General features: G+C 56.6%; 1 long non-coding RNA gene across 1 annotated transcript; it reads right to left on the bottom strand.

The window, feature by feature from the left end:
• Positions 1 to 354: 354 nt before the first annotated feature.
• On the bottom strand, positions 355 to 3,021 carry LOC139828806 (uncharacterized). Its single transcript, XR_011740793.1, has 3 exons — positions 2,906 to 3,021; positions 2,116 to 2,531; positions 355 to 1,944 (listed from the first exon to the last, which is right to left on the bottom strand). It is a non-coding gene; the product is annotated as an uncharacterized lncRNA (long non-coding RNA).
• Between the last annotated feature and the right edge of the window lie 7,889 nt (positions 3,022 to 10,910).

Below are 10,910 nucleotides of genomic sequence, written 5' to 3'. Positions count from 1 at the left end.
TATTTTTAAAACCATCAACAGGAATTTTTTACATTCTAAAAATCCTTTATATAATAGAGTAGAAAAGGGGGTTGATATAAAAGCATTTGATATACACGTGAATGCCATCCTGCAATATATAAATACCAAGGACAGATTTCTCTGTTTGCAATTCCCACACTCGTGTTTACAGGTCGAACATGTGTTCTCCTCCCCCGGGAATTTTCAGGCACGTTTGGACTGTGACCCCCTCTTTTCAGGGGGACTCCCTTTTGACCCCCGCATCCCCCACCCGCATCGCCGGCCCCTGCTCACGCTGGGGCGCCACAAGCGACACCGTCACGCGACACGAGGGAAACGGCCCCGACAGGCAGCTCATTGTGTCATTTACTCTCATTGTGTCATTTACACGTGCACGTACCACAACCCCCAAAAAGCGGGGGGGGGCTCCCCTAGGAAAACAAAGCGGGGGCAGCGCCCCAAACAGCCGCAGCCCCCGGCCCACAGGCCGGCAGCCGCCCCCCGGCACGGGAATGCTCCTGGCCAACCTGAGAAGGGAGCTGCTGTGAGTGCCACCCAATAGCCATACCCCTCTTTTCTAGGCAGCTTGGAGAACCCTATTTGCCAGTGTTGTCCTGGGACATTTCCCTCGTCCAATTGTTCTTATTTATACCCTGTATACAGTATTAAGATGATGGTTTTCTAGACACATTTCACATTGCTGGGTCACTCCTTCGCAAACAGTTTATAAATTCACTCTTACCTTTTCACCTAATCTTAATAGAGCGCATCAGCTCCTTGCGCTGCGAGGTACCACTGCTCTCCCGTCACCAGTGACAGCTTCTTTGGACCCTAATTCTAATTCGGCTACAAATCTCCTATTAATTTCTTATCCTCTTTGTTGCGGTTTCCTGATGTTGGCTGGAGGAGACAGCCACCTGGGATCAGAGATGTGGCTTTTGTATCGGTCTCTGTCCTTTCGGTGGCTGGTTTCACACTGGCATCTGCTAACTTATTTCCAGTTTCCTGATCAGTGTTTCCCTTCTGAGGCCCTTTGCAACGCACGATGGTAACTTTTCCAGCAACAGCACAGCTTCCAACAACTGGAGTATCATGTTTAATCTGTTTAAAAAGCATGCAACTGAAGAAGCGAACGTATGCTTGCCTGTTTGAGTGAGCGTTCCTTAATCAGCTTCTCTACGTATGTCGCCGGATATCTTTGCTGCAGGTTTCGCTGCATCGTTCATCCGTTCGAGCAGAAGCTGACCGTTTCAACTGCAGTCATCATCATAGCCGTCACTTGGATTCTGGCCATCGCAATCACGCGTCCTTCTGCCGTCATGCTGCACGTACAAGAAGAGAAACATTTCAGGGTGATCCTCGGCTACGGCAACGAAACCCGCCCCGTATACTGGTGCCGAGAGGACTGGCCTGACCCAGGAATGAGAAAGATCTACACAACAGGTCTCTTTGCGAACATCTATCTGGCTCCCCTGTCGCTCACTGTTATCATGTACGCCAGGATAAGCATTGCTCTCTTCAACACTGCGATGCCCACGGTGGGAAAGCACAGCCAGGAGCGATGGCACAGCACGTCAAAGAAGAAACAAAGAGTAATCAAAATGCTCATTATTGTGGTTTTGCTTTTCACCCTCTCCTGGCTTCCCTTGTGGACTCTGATGATGCTTTCTGACTATGTCAACCTTTCAGATGTCCAGTTGCAGTTCTTTCACATTTATATCTATCCCTTTGCTCACCGGCTGGCCTTTTTCAATGGCAGCGTCAACCCCCTCATCTCCGGTTTCTTTAACGAAAACTCTCACCGGGGCTTTCAGGCCGCCTTTCAACTTCAGCTCTGCTCCCGGGAGGTGGCTCACAGGGACACCTGTTCTCAGCAAGGCCACAGCAATGTCATTTTGTCAGCTGGCAACCCCCAGACACCCCAGGATCAAGCTTCTCAAAACGCTAAGGAAAAAGGGAAGACAGTTAAGAAAGGAAATTGGGTGAATAACCAGCAAGATTTGACAATGGAGGCTCTAGAAGACACCTGCAATGACGGGATTAAGTGAAACATGCTATGCACTACCAAAACGATGTAAGCCTAGCAGAGTTGGTTTGTTGTGTTGTGAAACTCACGCTCTGTCAGCCCCTTGACAGTGTTTCTTTTTTGAAGGAGATACACAACTTGCCCGGTATCTGAATGTGTGATGTGAGCAGAAAGCCAAATTCATCCTCCTGTGTTAGCAGCTTGAAGAAGGTGCAACCGCCCTGCAGTCAGTGATGACCCACTCTGCTCCCGAACTGGGCTGGAGCAGAGACGTGGCTAAAACGGGCGAGCGTAGGGAGGAGACTCAGCCCAGCAGGTACCACACGGAACGTGAAACTCCGGGCAGCGCGCCTTCGTTTCAAGGGAGGAACACGCACACAGAGCACAAAGGACGTTACTCTACCTGAGACACACACTGTCCTTAGCAGCTGCACAGCAACATTGTCTCTGTGATTTGGAGTTCTGGTGGCAAATGATGGAGCTCTGTACGTTGCACCTTTCAAACCTGCACACAGAAAGACGCTTCACCCCACAGGTGACACCAGAAACTAGGAAGCCTCCAAAAAGAATTCACAACCCCACATCCAAACCAGTTACACTCACCCCCACAACCAATCCTGCTCTACACACATCTCCTCCTCCTTCAGACACCCTTCAACAGCCAGATCCACAGTCATCTCCCAATGGGTCATTCACTGCACTAAACGCAGCAGGGCGGGGGAGAGGGGGGCGGAACTAAAGGAAATTTAAAAAAAACCCTCCCTGACTGTGTTTTTTTCAGTGGCATTTCTTGGCGTTATTTTTGTCGGGCGTTGGAGGTAAAGGTTTAGCTTCCATTACCTGCTGGGCAGTCGTCACTGCATGCCCAGGTTCACGTACCCCTTGCTTTATGCAAAGCTGCTTCCATCAGCGACCCAGGAGTCTTCAGCATCCTCCAGCGGCTGGTCCTTTCAATCCGCTCCGCCAGAGCGAACAGCTTCTGCTGTTTCCAAGAAATCGTGGGCCACCGACTCTTGGGTGGGTCCCCTCCTGAACTCTTGGGTGGGTCCCCTCCTGAACTCTTGGGTGGGTCCCCTCCTGAACTCCTGGGTGGGTCCCCTCTTGTACTCTTAGTTCAATCCTGAACTCCTAGGTCCCCTCCTGAACTCCTGGGTCCCGCCCTGAACTCTGGATCCTTTGGGGCACTCCTGGGTCGCCCCCTGAACTCCTGGGTCCCCTCCTGAACTCTTGGGTCTGTTGGGGCACTCCTGGGTCCCCTCAGAACTCCTGAGTCCCCTCCTGAACTCCCGGATCCTTTGTGGAACTCTTGGTCCCCTCCTGAACTCTTGGTCCCCTCCTGAACTCTTGGGTCCCCTCCTGAACTCCTGGCTCCCCTCCTAAGCTCTTGGGTCCCGCTCCTGAACTCCTGGGTGGGTCCGCTCCTGAACTCCTGGGTCGTTTGGGGCACTCCTGGGTCCCCTCCTGAACTCCTGGGTGCCGCCCTGAACTCTTGGGTCCTCTCCTGAACTCCTGGGTCCATTGGGCACTCCTGGGTTCCCCCCTGAACTCCTGGGTCCTTTGGGGAACTCTTGGTTCCCTCCTGAACTCTTGGGTCCCCGTCTAAGCTCTCGGGTCCTGCCCTGAACTCCTGGGTCCTTTGGGGCACTCCTGGGTCCCCCCCTGAACTCCTAGGTCCCCTCCTCAACTCCTGGGTCCCCCCCTGAACTCCTAGGTCCCCTCCTCAACTCCTGGGTCGTTTGGGGCACTCCTGGGTCCCCTCCTGAACTCCTGGGTGCCGCCCTGAACTCTTGGGTCCTCTCCTGAACTCCTGGGTCCATTGGGCACTCCTGGGTTCCCCCCTGAACTCCTGGGTCCTTTGGGGAACTCTTGGTTCCCTCCTGAACTCTTGGGTCCCCGTCTAAGCTCTCGGGTCCTGCCCTGAACTCCTGGGTCCTTTGGGGCACTCCTGGGTCCCCCCCTGAACTCCTAGGTCCCCTCCTCAACTCCTGGGTCCCCCCCTGAACTCCTAGGTCCCCTCCTCAACTCCTGGGTCGTTTGGGGCACTCCTGGGTCCCCTCCTGAACTCCTGGGTGCCGCCCTGAACTCTTGGGTCCTCTCCTGAACTCCTGGGTCCATTGGGCACTCCTGGATCCCCTCAGAACTCCTGGGTCCTTTGGGGAACTCCTGGGTCCTTTGGGGAACTCTTGGTTCCCTCCTGAACTCTTGGGTCCCCTCCTGAACTCCTGCCTCCCCTCCTGAACTCTTGGGTCCCTGTCTAAGCTGTCCGGTCCCGCCCTGAACTCCTGGGTGGGTCCACTCCTGAACTCCTGGGTCCTTTGGGCACTCCTGGGTCCCGCCCTGAACTCCTGGGTCCTTTGGGGCACTCCTGGCTCCCTCCTGAACTCTGGATCCTTTGGGGCACTCCTGGGTCCCCTCCTGAACTCTTGGGTCCTTTGGGGCACTCTTAGGTGGGTCCCCTCTTGTACTCTTAGTTCAATCCTGAACTCCTAGGTCCCCTCCTGAACTCCTGGGTCCCGCCCTGAACTCTTGGGTCCTCTCCTGAACTCCTGAGTCCCTTCTGAACTCTGGATCCTTTGGGGCACTCCTGGGTCCCCTCCTGAACTCTTGGGTCCTTTGGGGCACTCCTGGGTGGGTCCCCTCTTGTACTCTTAGTTCCATCCTGAACTCCCGGGTCCCACCCTGAACTCTTGGGTCCTCTCCTGAACTCCTGAGTCCCTTCTGAACTCTGGATCCTTTGGGGCACTCCTGGGTCCCCTCCTGAACTCTTGGGTCTGTTGGGGCACTCCTGGGTCCTTTGGGGCACTCCTGGGTCCCTCCTGAACTCTGGATCCTTTGGGGCACTCCTGGGTCCCCTCCTGAACTCCTAGGTGGGTCCTGCCCTGAACTCCTGGGTGGGTTCTCTCTTGTACTCTTAGTTCAATCCTGAACTCCTGGGTCCCCTCCTGAACTCTTGGGTCCGTTGGGGCACTCCTGGGTCCCCTCAGAACTCCTGGGTTCCCCCCTGAACTCCTGGGTCCTTCGGGGAACTCTTGGCTCCCCTCCTGAACTCTTGGGCCCCCGTCTAAGCTCTCGGGTCCCGCTCCTGAACTCCTGGGTGGGTCCGCTCCTGAACTGCTGGGTCCTTTGGGGCACTCCTGGGTACCCCCTGAACTCCTGTGTCCTTTGGGGCACTCCTGGCTCCCTCCTGAACTCTGGATCCTTTGGGGCACTCCTGGGTCCCCTCCTGAACTCTTGGGTCCTTTGGGGCACTCCTGGGTGGGTCCCCTCTTGTACTCTTAGTTCAATCCTGAACTCCCGGGTCCCGCCCTGAACTCTTGGGTCCTCTCCTGAACTCCTGGGTCCCTTCTGAAATCTGGATCCTTTGGGGCACTCCTGGGTCCCCTCAGAACTGTTGGGTCCTTTGGGGCACTCTTGGGTGGGTCCCCTCCTGAACTCCTGGGTGGGTTCCCTCTTGTACTCTTAGTTCAATCCTGAACTCTTGGGTCCCCGTCTAAGCTCTTGAGTCCCACCCTGAACTCCTGGGTCTTTTAAGCACTCCTGGGTCCTTTGGGGCACTCCTGGCTCCCTCCTGAACTCTGGATCCTTTGGGGCACTCCGGAACTCTTGGGTCTGTTGGGGCACTCCTGGGTTGGTCCCCTCTTGCACTCTTAGTTCAATCCTGAACTCCTGGGTCCCCTCCTGAACTCTTGGGTCCCCGTGTAAGCTCTCTGGTCCCGCTGTGAACTCCTGGGTGCTTTGGGGCACTCCTGGGTCCCCTCCTGAACTCTTGGGTCCTTTGGGGCACTCTTGGGTGGGTCCCCTCTTGTACTCTTAGTTCAATCCTGAACTCCTGTGTCCCGCCCTGAACTCTTGGGTCCTCTCCTGAACTCCTGGGTCCCTTCTAAACTCTGGATCCTTTGGGGTACTCCTGGGTCCCCCCCTGAACTCTTGGGTCTGTTGGGGCACTCCTGGGTCCCTTCCTGAACTCCTGGCTCCGCTCCTGAACTCTTGGGCCCCCTTCTAAGCTCTCGGGTCCCGCTCCTGAACTCCTGGGTCCTTTGGGGCACTCCTGGATCCCCCTCTGAACTCTTTGGTACTTAGGGGCACTCCTGGGTCCCCTCCTGAACTGTTGGGTCCCTCCTGAACTCCTGGGTCCTTTGGGGAACTCCTGGGTCCCCTTCTAAGCTCTCGGGTCCCGCCCTGAACTCCTGGGTCCCGCCCTGAAATCTTGGGTCCCTCGGGGCACTCTTGGGTGGGTCCCTCGGGGCACTCTTGGGTGGGTCCCTCGGGGCACTCTTGGGTGGGTCCCTCGGGGCACTCTTGGGTGGGTCCCTCGGGGCACTCTTGGGTGGGTCCCTCGGGGCACTCTTGGGTGGGTCCCTCGGGGCACTCTTGGGTGGGTCCCTCGGGGCACTCTTGGGTGGGTCCCTCGGGGCACTCTTGGGTGGGTCCCTCGGGGCACTCTTGGGTGGGTCCCTCGGGGCACTCTTGGGTGGGTCCCTCGGGGCACTCTTGGGTGGGTCCCTCGGGGCACTCTTGGGTGGGTCCCTCGGGGCACTCTTGGGTGGGTCCCTCGGGGCACTCTTGGGTGGGTCCCTCGGGGCACTCTTGGGTGGGTCCCTCGGGGCACTCTTGGGTGGGTCCCTTCTTGTACTCTTAGTTCAATCCTGAACGCCTGCATCCCTCCTGAACTCTGGATCCTTTGGGGCACTCCTGGCTCCCCTCCTGAACCCTTGGGTCCCCGTCTAAGCTCTCGGGTCCCGCCCTGAACTCCTGGGTGGGTCCGCTCCTGAACTCCTGGGACCCACTCTGAACTCCTGGGTCCTTTGGGGCACTCCTAGGTTCCCCCTCTGAACTCTGGTACTTAGGGGCACTCCTGGGTCCCCTCCTGAACTGTTGGGTCCCCGTCTAAGCTCTTGGGTCCCGCCCTGAACTCCTGGGTGGGTCTGCTCCTGAACTCCTGGGTCCTTTGGGGAACTCCTGGGTCCCCTTCTAAGCTCTCGGGTCCCGCCCTGAACTCCTGCGTGGGTCCGCTCCTGCACTCCTGGGTCCCTCGGGGCACTCTTGGGTGGGTCCCTTCCTGAACTCCTGGGTGGGTTCCCTCTTGTACTCTTAGTTCAATCCTGAACTCCTGGGTCCTCTCCTGAACTCTGGATCCCTTGGGGCACTCCTGGCTCCCCTCCTGAACCCTTGGGTCCCCGTCTAAGCTCTCGGGTCCCGCCCTGAACTCCTGGGTGGGTCCGCTCCTGAACTCCTGGGTCCTTTGGGGCACTCCTGGGTTCCCCCCCTGATCTCTTGGGTCCCTCCTGAACTCTGGATCCTTTGTGGCACTCCCGGGTTCCCCTCTGAACTCCTGGGTCATTTGGGGAACTGCTGCGTCCCTTCCTCAACTCTTGGATCCCCTTCTAAGCTCTCCGGTCCCGCCCCTGACCTCGTGGGTGGGTCCGCCCCAACCTCGTGGGTGGGTCCGCCCCAACCTCGTGGGTGGGTCCGCCCCTGACCTCCTGGGTCCCCTCCTGAACTCTTGGGTCATTTGGGGCCCTCCTGAACCCCTGGGTCCCCCCCTGAACTCCTGGCTCCTTTGGGGCAGTCCTGGGTCCCTCCTGCACTCTGGGTCCCCTCCTGAACTCTTGGGTCCTTTGGGGCCCTCCCGGGTCCCCTCCTAAACTCCTGGATCCTTTGGGGCACTCCTGGGTCCCCCCTTGAACCCCTCCCTCCTTTGGCGCACTCTTGGGTCCGTCCTGGACACTTGGGCCCCCTCCTGAACTCCTGGGTTTTTTGGGGCACTCCTGGGTTTTTTGGGGCACTCCTGGGGCCCCTCCTAAAGTCCTGGTCCCCCCCAAAACCCCGGCCCGATGGCCTCCTGCGTCCAAACCTTGGCAACAAACATCGCCTCGCGGAGTGGCCAGGACCGGGGAAAAAAAAACCCAGCCGGGGGAAAAAAAAAAAATCCCCCGGTTGGGTTTTTTTTATTCTATTTGAAATTTTAAACGTACCTGAAAAGGAAAAACCATGAACCTGCAAGGACAATAACCCCCAACCCCAACTATACAAATGCACCACAATCTCACAGCTCACCACACCACTCATTCACCTACCAAACCCACCCCACGCTCACATCACAGCCGTTGTCCCCTCTGTGCCGTCGCCCCTCGGGCCCATGGTTCCCAGGAGCCTCAAAAATGGCCGTGCCTGCCAAAACCCCGGCCCAAGGGCCGCCCGCGTCCAAACCTCGGCGACAAACGTCGCCTCGCGGAGCGGCCGGGGGAAAAAACCCGGTCGGGGGGGGATGGATCCCCCCGCTGGAGTTTTTTATTCTTTAACTTTGGAATTTACCTGAAAAGGAAAAAAATTTGAACCTCCAAGGACAATTAACTACAACCCCGAGCCGCATTCGCTCGAGGTTTCACGCTATCCGAACGCTCTGCGCGTCGTCTACCCCGCCGACCACTTCTTCGTCTCCCGAAGACTGGCTTAAGATGGGGACTTCACGCTTTGCACTTAATTCCCTTGCCATCCTTCATGTAGTTCTTGACCGTGGTGACCTATTTTCGCTCAGCTTCCCTATCGTGGCATTTACCGCGACCTCCTTCCTCTGACGATCTGGAACTCAAACTCGCCCCACGTCTCCGACGCCGAACGCCGATGTCGCTCCGTCTCCGGTGACCAACTGGGGTGCGGTCAAGCGAGAGCGGCGCTAGACGGCTCACGCTGCGGTGTGGCGGGACGTGACGGCGAGGGACACTATCGCTTACTAAGTGGACAGAATATGCCAAGGAAATTCGGCTGAAACTTGATTCGGAGCGATTTCTACGTGGACGGAAGATGCCAAATGCTACGGGGAGGTCTTTCCGTCGAGTCATGAGGTTTGGATCGGACCCCCTCGCTTTCTAAACTCCTCTGCGGATGGGAGCCCGGGTGCGGCTGGATCCGAACTTAGCCCTGCGCCGGATCTACGGTCGGTCTCCTGGACGCGCAGGGGGTAGGGGAAACACCTAAGATACTATATTTATATATGGTCAAAGGACTGTATGTGCACACCTGATTCCTTATATCACTCAGCCTGAATTTCTGAATTGCATCGCTCTATACCTCAACATCTCTACCTCCCTTCCAGAGGCATGAGGATGCTTGGGTTGCGGTCTAGGTCCTCGGTCTATTGGGGCAAACTCCCAGGCAAAATCCATGTAAATAACTAACCAAATGCAGCGGTACTGTGGGAAGGCTGACTGGACCTGCTGCTTCTGCTGAGGTCCCAGCCGAGCGTAGAAATCCCTGGGTATTTATACCCTTACAAACTATTCATCCGCACCTCTACGTTGCGATTCGATCCAATAGCCATAGCCGAGTCTCCGGTCTTCTCGCTTCTCGGCGGATCCTTCACACTGACCTCGTGCCGGACTCGGCTCTGCACGGCCATAGATTCGGTTTACGGTCCGTGGGAGCTTCCCAACGGCCTCAAACGTGGCATTTTCGGCGACGGAAGCCTATTTCTGCGCGAACGTGTGAAGCGCACCTTATGGGATGGGTGCGGATCGGAGTCTGTAGCTGCTTTTGTTACCGTTGAGGAAAGGCTATGAGTGCTACATAGCCTAACAAAACACCTTTTTATAAGTGACTCATATTGACAATGTGGTCACCTGCAAAGAAAAAAATACAAAAAGATTTCATTAACACATGCTTTGTCTATGAAATAACAGCACACCACAGAAAACACTAGTCAACAATGGTCTCTGTGACAACTGCGAAACACCACTAAAAGAACTTACAACTCCCCTCCCCACAGCTACTGCGTCCCAGATGACTTCTGGCTACACATTTTAACACATCAACAGATTAACCCTGGACTCCTAGAGCTCAGTCCACCCACCCCTGACTCCACACCGCCGGGCAGAGCAGCTCCGAGCCCAATGTGCACGTGCGCAGACACACGTGCCACAGAACGCTATGGACAACATCACGTCAACAACACCAACAACACCCAACGATGAGAACAACTGCAAATCAGAGAGGCATCAATCAAAAGAACCTGCAGGGAGGCAGTGGTGTGGTGAGGAGCCTCCACTGCAACCGCAGAAAACAAAGGAGTCGAACATCACGGCCCCTTACGAGACGGCGGCGCTGGCCCGCGCACACACACAGAGACGGCGGCGCTGGCCCGCGCACACACACAGAGACGGCGGCGCTGGCCCGCGCACACACACAGAGACGGCGGCGCTGGCCCGCGCACACACACAGAGACGGCGGCGCTACTTAAAAACTTCAAGATGCTGGGAAGAAGTGCCAGTCCCTTAGACTGGAGGGGTACAGAGCAGAGCTGCCAATGCAGCCCAGAACTACACCATAAAACACAACTGAGCAGAAAGATCCAAAATGCAAAAACCATCCACACTTTCAGATGCCAATACAAGAAAACCGGGACCCGATTGGCGCTACGCCAATTGGCACCGGCGCTCCGGATCCCAGGATCCCTGTCCGGTCCCTCAAACGCGACGAGACCCCGGGATCGTCTGACAGGCACAATGCAAGCCTGCCGACCTACAACACAAACACTGACATGAGGCTGGAGCTGCCCTGCCCGGGACACGCTGGCATCGCGCTGTGAAGTTCCCTGGACCCTTCACCTGCCCAAAAGGGACTGTTCCTGGATCACCCTTGCCCCAAAGAGAACTTTACCCCCCTCCCCACAGTTCCCAGCTCCTTCCCAGGTCCCCAGCCTCCACTTATCTTTCAGAGGGCCAAGAGACTGAATCCATCTTCAACAGAGGAAACCACCACATGTGCCGATGGAGATCTTCCTGCATCACCAAGTTCCTCCTCAACATCTGCAATAACACAAGAAAACACACCCTCACTAAGCAGAGCCAGTACACAATATAAAGGCACAAAGCACATCTTCCCTCTG

The sequence above is a fragment of the Patagioenas fasciata genome, chromosome 11, assembly GCF_037038585.1.
Source record: "Patagioenas fasciata isolate bPatFas1 chromosome 11, bPatFas1.hap1, whole genome shotgun sequence".
Taxonomy (NCBI): Eukaryota; Metazoa; Chordata; class Aves; order Columbiformes; family Columbidae; genus Patagioenas; species Patagioenas fasciata.
Note: the sequence above shows the minus strand (reverse complement) of the source record. Positions and strands in the feature narration are given on the sequence as shown.